This window comes from Pholis gunnellus (genome assembly GCF_910591455.1).
Source record: "Pholis gunnellus genome assembly, chromosome: 5".
NCBI lineage: Eukaryota > Metazoa > Chordata > Actinopteri > Perciformes > Pholidae > Pholis > Pholis gunnellus.
The window spans coordinates 5,092,879-5,101,887 of NC_136531.1; the positions used below are offsets into that span (position 1 = coordinate 5,092,879).

Sequence of the window (9,009 nt, forward strand, 5' to 3'; positions counted from 1 at the left end):
CTCCCCCCCCACTACTCTCTCTCTCTCTCTCTCTCTCTGTTCAGGGGGAGTCATTGAGTGTGTAATCGCTTGGTTACGGTGTGTCAGTCTGCGTCTGAACCCACCATCTGTCCTCTGGGCTTCCGTCTGGGACTGCAGACACACACACACACACACACACACACACAGCAAATACACAGACTCACACAGTCGGGCCAAGCTCATTCACACCACAATATGATGACAGCTGTATCACCCACCTATTGACATGAGCTGTCAGAGGGGCAGTGACTAACATAACACATTATGACATATCACGCACACCCAGGTGGTGACTACAGTGCACATTCATTGTTATGGCTTATAATCGTTCCTCCATTATGGCCGGACCTCACTCCGGTAACAGGCACTACGAGGAGTTGTAAAACTCAAGGTTCAGTCACAGATGTGAGTATTTGGAGTGAGGAGCTGGTTCCATAACGGAGCAGGTTTTTGTAAATGTAGAAGAACAGCGGATCCGATGAAGAAACGTGTTTTACGACTTTGTTTACATATTCATAAAAGGGAAGTCTAGACTTTCTAACCAGAAAAAAAACCATCTTTGTTGTTTTCGTTCAACCATTTTAAATGACCTTTCATTTGACATCCGACAACTAACCTCTTGCGAAAGGTGGCTGATGTATCTCAGTATATTGTTGTACTGCTGCAAAACCTCCGAAAGGAAAGGTTCACATTTGTCCCCAAGTCGGTCTTAAAACAATAGACATGTGCACCTACATTGTTTTCTCCTGTTCATACTGGACATCAGAAGATCCTTTCCTACTTCCGATGGAAGTTAATGGGGCACAAAACCCACAGTCCTCATTCTGTGGAGGAAAAAAATGTTTCCCATTAATTACCTAGACTTATACAACCGATGTGTCTATGATTTAACTATTTATACTACTGTTACAAGTGAAAGTCCTGCATTCAAAATGTACTTAACACACCAAGAAGTAAAAGTATACTCATTATGCAGAATGGCCAATTTCAGATGATTTATTTACGGTAGGCCTATATTATTGGATTTTAATTATTGATGCAATTATGTTTTCCTTAACTTAATATTGCAGTTGGTACCAGTGGAGCTCTAGCCTCTTCATTTTGCTCTCGAAGTTCACCAAATTGATGCATTTTACTTTTAAAAGTTTAACTCGATCAAGTCTCATATTGACTTGAAATGAACATTTGAATGTGGTTTTGCACAGATCGAGGGCTGTGGCTTTAGTCCTATATTTCAGAAAAGGATCTGTTGATCGCCGAAACAGGAGGAGTGACTACAGCAAACAATCGATGTACATACGGTCTCTGTACCATTGTGTTAAGACAGACATTTTTTTACTTTTCCTTTAAGACCTTTTACACCAGAAAGTGTTCATCCACACGTCCTGGAGTATGTGGTATGGAGTCTATGGTAGCTAACAGGTAAACGCTGTTAGCTCTGTCAGTACTGTTGCGGTTGTTTGCACTGTTAGCGCTGTTAGCTTCTAGCTGTTAGCCTTGTGGAGGCAATAGATATGCTCTGAATTTCGAGTTCAGCTCCTTTAATTAAAGTAATGCCGTGTGTGTGAATGCTTGTGCAACATGGGGAAATGTGTCAGTAGCAGCCGTGAAAGTGAGTCCTCCACAGAGCACGAAACCTCAACGAGTAGTTATGGGGCCGGTTCTACAAGCAGGTAAGCCGTCTAAACTTTTCGATTGCATGATAAGAAATACATGGATCCGTGTAGTGACTTACCTTCGCTCCTCACCTCCCCTCTGGTCTTTTGGCAAAAGTTTCTGCAGAGGATCTCATGTGTATTTATACTTCCTGGTTGTACCATGTTTGAGGAGCAGCGGGGGAGCCAGGGTCAAAGGTGTGTTCCTGAAGCTGAGGTTACGTACATATTTGATCCACAATTGCTTATTAATTTATGAGCAAATATTTGAGGAAATAAATCAAGATTTTTACAAAATGTAATAGTTTATATATAGTGTATTTATGAATTGAAATCCCATACAGATGGTTTAGGCCACAATAATGAGTTACCTGTAAGAAAGGTAAAGAGGTGTTGGTTGTTGTTGCTCATGGTCTAATATCTGTCTTGCGATGTTTTATTCTTTCACTATTCTAAAAAAAATGTTATTCACCGTTAACATTTCACTTAACTTACTGTGGTCTTGATCTACTTTATCAGTGAAGACCAAAACATTCGATCGGATCATTAGATGAGCGACATTTTTCGAGAAGTTCTCAGCTACCTCACATACTTTACAAAAAGGGAAGCCTCTGCGCTTACTTGAGGAACAATCGCGCCGAGCCAAGCATGAAGTTTTAGGAGCCAAAGAGGACAAGTACGAATGCATTAATTGGTTTAGAGCATACCGCCAACCGGTTTCAACTCACACTGGGACTTTCTCAGGGCGTAGCTGGGAGGAGAAGTCACAGTCTCAGTGGATGTTTTCCAGACTAATATTAAGTTTGAAATAAATTTGGGGGATGTTTGGAGTTAAATTTCACAAGGATAATTAAAGCTTGAGTTGGTAACTTCCAGAAACTATAAGATTTTAAAAACAATCCAACAGTAAACCCAGCCCAGTGTTGCCAACATGGCTGTTTTAAGTACTCACGGTTATCAAGCTAGCAGCTAGAGGAAGACTCCGGTGACCTGCAACGAGTGCACGCAGGTAGACAGGTAGGTGGTCGTCCAATCATTTCCTTCTTGCCAAATTAAATGATGATGATTTTTTGTCAGAGCCTTTTATTTACTGATTATTGTCGGGACGTTGAGAGAATTTCAACAAATATAACAGAAAATTGAGGAGGACGAGATCAAGTTGAAGTGGCAGAGAAGTAAAAGTGGAGACAATGTGGCACTGCAGGGTACAATTCAACTCTAACGGCTCAGGGCAGCTAAACATCCCTGAGAATCACTTTCACACATAACGGGAGACAGAGACCAGCTGAGAGAGCAGAGAGAGAGGCGGAAGAGGTGAGAGTGAAAAACAACATGGTCACTAAACCTCTCACTCCATCCTGTCCTTTGAAGCTTTGTTCAACACTTACTAACTAAACACTAAGTATTGTCACCGAGCCTCGGTCTACCTTTAAACTGAGGAATGACCGCACCATCGATATGAAACCCAAAGACTTCACATCATTGCACGTGTGCATGTGTCGACTGTGTTCTTTAAGATTAGAAGAGATGGCATTTGCGCTCCAATGGACGATCATCGGTGATCGCCATCACCGCAACAACTATTAACCTTTACTCTGTGTGTGTGTGTGTGTGTAATTGAAGATATAGCAAGAGTGAAGTAGGCCAACGCTGCTGTTTCAACAATAGTGAAAGTACAAAAGAGAAGAAAAGGCAACAAGAAGGAAACATGGTAAGATTGTGTTCGCTGCACTGCGAGGCAGACTGAGAATATGTGCATAACAAACCAATTATACCTCATCACGGCTGCACGGGAGTAAAAAGGCATCGGTGCATGAAATAGTCTATTATGATAAGAATTAAAATAGTCTATCAAGATCAGATCTAGAATAGTGTGGAGTGATAAGAACTAAACAGTCAAAGAGTGTGAATGCGGTACACAATCACATCCTTTCATATGTCCTCCAGGTTTCACAGCGAGGCCCTTTTTAAAACAGTTCAAACTCAGCTTTGATCACATTAATGGAGAAGAAAGGCATAAGTTTTACTGTTTGGTTTGTATTTGCACTGCACCAAATGGAGAGACGGGAACAGGAAAAAGAGGGAAGACAATCTGAACATCAAGTACTCGTGACTAAACTAAGTCGCTTGTTCCAAAGAATTACCCACATGGGCATTCGGGAGATGATTTACAAGGATACTTCAAAGAAACCTTGCTTTTGAATACCAAATACTGTAAGGGGCTGTGTCCACCAAAACGTTTATTTTTGCTCTGGACGAAGCTCGTAGGGAGAGAGGACGGCCCTGCTGCTCAATGTGGCTAATGTGGGCGAGGGAACTTCTCGGCAAGTGCCATCGTTTTGTTCAGATTTCAGATTTGTTGTCCCACATTAGGAAGTTAGTTTGGTCAGACATGAGGACACCATAACGTCCACAGTAAAAACAATAAAAACAATAGCATAACATACACAATAAGTCCACAACGTACTCCGAATAAAACACATTTGATCAGGTCTTTGTTCCGACCCTCCTCCACCGTGATTAGACTGCTGGGTAAAAGCAGCTCTCATCAACCACGAAAAAAACACCAAATGCGCAGCGCTCGGTGCAGAGTAGACGCTCTGTGCCTCGTCACGCGGCGCTGGCGTTTGTAACGCGGCACTCCCAACGCAAATAATCAAACTAAATAAGCTTGCCTGGTGTAAACACACTTTGGTGGACGCGGCTTCTTAAAGGTTTTGTAGCTTGCTCCGTGAATGTCTTTTTGAATTTGCATTGTTTTCTTTTGTGTGGAGCCTGACTTTTATTTTTCATCATTTCTTTTTGAGGACTTTATGTAACATTTGTGTGGCGTCACACGGGTTTTAAGCACAGGAATGTAAGAAACACACTCATGAAAGCTTTGATTGGCTCGGTTGTTCTTCCAACGTGGAAAACAAAGTAAACGACATCATGCCTATTTGAATTAATGAAACAATATCTGAGATGTGAATGCAGATTCAGAGGTCTGAAAGCTTGTAGATCCACCGACAGAATCAGATGCTTTGTGTTCTCAAACATCCACCGCAGACTTTTCCTTTTGCTGCTGTTTAAACAAACAGTCTCACTTTGAAGGAAAAAGAAAGAGAGAGCTGTAGGATAATTCACACTGACATTGTCTCCCCGTTATACTGAAAATATGTGAGAGACACATCAGATATGTGTGTGTGTGTGTGTGTGTGTGTGATAGATGGCCTCTCTGGCTCTGACAGATGCTGTAGAATCACTCAGCCATGCCAGCCCGGCTGGTTACCGGGGGCAACCCTGTAAATCTGACATTATGGGCTGTTGACAGGAGAAACGGTTGTTATCATAACCCACAGTGAGTCGCAGGAAACACACGCATCTCTCAAGTTTTCAGTGTGACAGGAACATATTACACGCACACACACACACACACACACACACACAGACAGATCGACCGACAGTGAGAGTATGAATGAGGTGTTTGATTTACAGCTCAGCAGCATCTAAGTATAGGATGTGTGCAAAGTAACGTTGTGTGTGTGTACGTGTGTGTGAGTGTGTGTGCGTGTGTGTGTGTTGGGAGTCGGAGGGAACAACGTCTATATGTTTTATATCTCTGCAAGAGGGATGTGATAGAGTGAAGTGATGAGTGTGGGAAACCTTGCGATGAGCAGGTCACAGGAAACAAGATATCCTACCTGGCCCTCTCTAATCCTCACCATGAAATGATCCACACACACACACACACACACACATCCATGCACCATACACACATGCTGCTGTGCCTCTATGTCATGATTATACTTTTTAAAAAACCCAAAATAGTACGTCTTTCTCCTCTCAATCTTCTCTCTTCCTCTTTTCCCTTTTCTTTGCGTCTCCGTCTGCCGCTCCCAGTCTGGGTGTTCCAGTAGTAATGGTGTGTGCTGTGGGAGCAGCAGGAATGGCCATTACCATCCACGGATCACTGGCAGAGGCCTGCACACAGTGGACTCGGATGAGAGAGGGAGAGGGAGAAGGGAGGAGCGAAGGGGAGGTCAAAGAGGTACAATTGAGAGAGAGAGAGAAAAAAAATGCTGGGGAGGAAAGGAGAAGAAGAGGGATATTACTTTAATGCAGTTGTTATAATGAAGTCATTCCACAGCGTTTGTGATGATTGGAGGATTTCTAAGTAGTAGCTACGTTAAACCGCTTGATGGATTCAATGCAAATATAATCACACACGTGCATTTTTCTAGTTGTGACAGAATTTGGACGGAAAATTTGCCCTCAAACCCGCAGAATTATGGGTACTAAAATAAGGAAAGATTCATGGATGTGGCTTTACTTCATTTGGGAATTCAACTTGACGTCGGACGTAACGTTTCGTATTTTATCTGTTCAGACTGGTGAGACGAGGTGGATGAATAAGGGAAACGTTTTTAACAGCAGGCAACAGGACAAGTCATTAATAAAAGGGTCATATGTTTCTCTTTAAAAAAGAGTAAAGATAGACCTGAAGTGACGGATGCTAGTGTATGAATAATAAAAGGTTATTCCATCAAGACTGCACGTGCAAATCTTGACAAATGGATTTTGAACTCTCTTTCAAAGAGTAAGTGGTCGGACTGTTCTTTAAGCAAAAAAAAGTAATGTTCATGTACAGCTAACTAGCATTAGCATATGTTTTAACATCATATAATGGACACATGTATATTAAATGAATCTGAAAACTGCTCATTGTCAACATATTTCATGAGTTATTTTCCGCTCTTGGCAACTAAAGCGTGATAACAGTTATTTACGTTTTGTTTAGGCAACTCAGAAGTACTTGATTGAGCCAGGGTTGGTGGTTGCGGGTAAATAAATAGTGACAATGTCAGCGCTGACTTGAAGAATGAGGCCGTACAAGTTGATTTGTTAATATTTAACCAAAACCACAATCTTCTGGCTAACCTTAGCCAGTTGTTTTATTTTGTTTCCTTTTCTAACGTTAACCACAGGTTTCAAATAGTTTAGACCAGCTACTGTAAGAAACAAATGTTTCCCCCGAAAACGTAATTGAGAGTGCAGTTTAGTTGTACGGGCACATAGTTATGTAGGAGACAGGGTTTGACAGATTTATGAGTTTGAGAGTTTATTATAGGCCAAATAAAACTGCACCAGATGAGTCTGAATTAACATTTTTGCCGAACTACCCTGTTTTTATTTTATGTGTGTTTTTTACGGGAGCCTCTGTGTTGGCGCCCACTTTCAAATGGATGAGAGAGCTGCATTTCTTTCCCCCTACAGAGATTACGTTGCTTGTGTTGCAGCGCTGCATGAAATAAACCCCACAACCCACTCATTCATTTCAATGAGATCACTAACGAGGGATCAATAAAAGGCGGGGCTGACCTACAAAACAGTCAAACATGGCTCAACTTTTGATGCAACGTCATCCAGCAAGGCACTGTCACGGCCAATCGTGTGGCTCGTATTTTATCTTCACTACCAGAAAACTCACCCCGCCACCAATGAATTGATCGAAAGAATCCCAAGTCGCTACAAAAAAACGTCTCGGCAAAGCAGGTCAGGTAAAACGACGCGGTGGGCCTGTGTCGCCGGGCTTCCAATGTGTGACTAACGGAAAATGGATAATGCGCTGGATCGCTCGCTCACCAAGTGGATTTTACACAATCAAGAGTTGTCCTTATTATTCAGTTACAACTAATCTATAAAGCAGTGATACATTATTTATTAACCCTAAAATAAAGTCATTAGTTATATGTTTGCCGTATCAGAAAACGGCCCAAACTAAAAGCACCAAAACAAAGGGGAGAGACGACAGAACACACCTCTTGTAATGAGAGGACCATGCCGTTCTTGTCATTCGGGGGGGGGGTTCTGGTGCGCGGCAGCGTGGCAGGTTGTACCGGCGCTGACCTTTCTGTTGTAACAACCCCGGTATAAAAGGAAGTGCCACACAAAGAGCTCTATTAACAGAGAAACCAGATATAATGGGGAAACAAGATGGGCCTTTAATGGGGACAGGCAGGGCTGTCAGCATGCATAATGTAACAGTCGTGTTAAAACAACACTGGGCTCTATGTGCTCCCCCTTCAAACACACACGCACACACACGCACACACACACGCACACACGCACACACGCACAGAAATAACCCTATATGAGAGACCCAAGTTATTAATTCACACATTGGTCCTCATCTATGAAATATTCTCTATGCACGGCGCTCATTTCTCTTGCAAGGATGGGAATCATTGTTGTGTGTAATTATGAAGACAATGTTCGGAGGGATTATCAAAGAAGTAAGGGGGGAGATAAGAAAGCGGCGGATGAAGAGGGTGCGGGGACGAGAAGAAAGGGAAGTAGAGGGGGATAGAAGGAACAGAGGAGGTGGTGAGAATGAACGGGGACGAGGACGGAGAGAGGAAAGATTACCCCCGTCTCTCTGTTTGTGGAGCTATCGTTCCCTCCTCCCTCCTCCCTCCTCCTCCCTCGTTCCTTCTTCCTCTGTATTAGCATGATAAAGACGTGGTGGAATAGGGCAGCCGGCAGGTCTTTGGACATGGAGACAATGCTATCGCCAGAACAGGCGTCTACAGCAGGGGAACAGCCACCGAGGGACTATGCACCAACAACACACACACACACACACACACACACACATGTGCCCACTGATACAAACCCATGTAGACAGACAAACATGTAAACACACACACAGAGCTGTGGATTATAATGCCCAGAAGGACTTAAACAATAAGAGGTAACATGCAATCAAAGGCAGCAGAGTCTCCACACAGAGAGATGAAACATGGTACACAGCCGGTGTATCCCTTTAAATGGTGATCTCGAGGACTTGGATGAAGCTTGTTTGGTCCAAAAACGTCCTGAAAAAAATGTGTTTTTAAGAAACAGATGTTTCCAAATCGTTATCGATCTCAGAACCCATCGGCTATCGGTCTGATGATACTGTAGATAAGTCTCTGGCGAGGGCCTTTATTTCTGGGGTTTCCCGTCTAGCCATGCAGCGGATATCCGGTGCCAAGACTTCCGTTTCCGTGCGCTGCAAATTGTTTACAGTCCGATTAACAACTTGAGATGTGAGACCAGTTGAGAGACGACGTGTACGACCGGATTGTTTCACAGGTAGCCATGTTTACACGCTAATTCTAAACCAATGAAAGCTGAGTCAGCGCCAAACGATAGCCGGTGAATTCTGATATTGCATTTCGGTCAATGCACGGTTTACCTGCGTTCAACAAAAGACTCCAAAGTGATTGGACGATACGAACGAACCAATGACGGAAACCAGAATGCTTCTGATACCGAAATCGTGTCCAGTTGCGTTCAGATTCTGCACATA

At 43.0% G+C, this 9,009-nt stretch overlaps 1 protein-coding gene across 1 annotated transcript in view; it reads right to left on the minus strand.

The window, feature by feature from the left end:
- LOC306695482 (ubinuclein-1-like) overlaps positions 1-1,769 on the minus strand; it is a 70,305-nt gene extending 68,536 nt beyond the window's left edge. The window contains exons 1-2 of the mRNA XM_079158736.1: positions 1,757-1,769; positions 757-845 (exon numbers count right to left, since the gene is read on the minus strand). The gene's annotated coding sequence lies outside the window, so the exon portion shown is untranslated. The remainder of the gene's footprint in view (positions 1-756; positions 846-1,756) is intronic.
- Between the last annotated feature and the right edge of the window lie 7,240 nt (positions 1,770-9,009).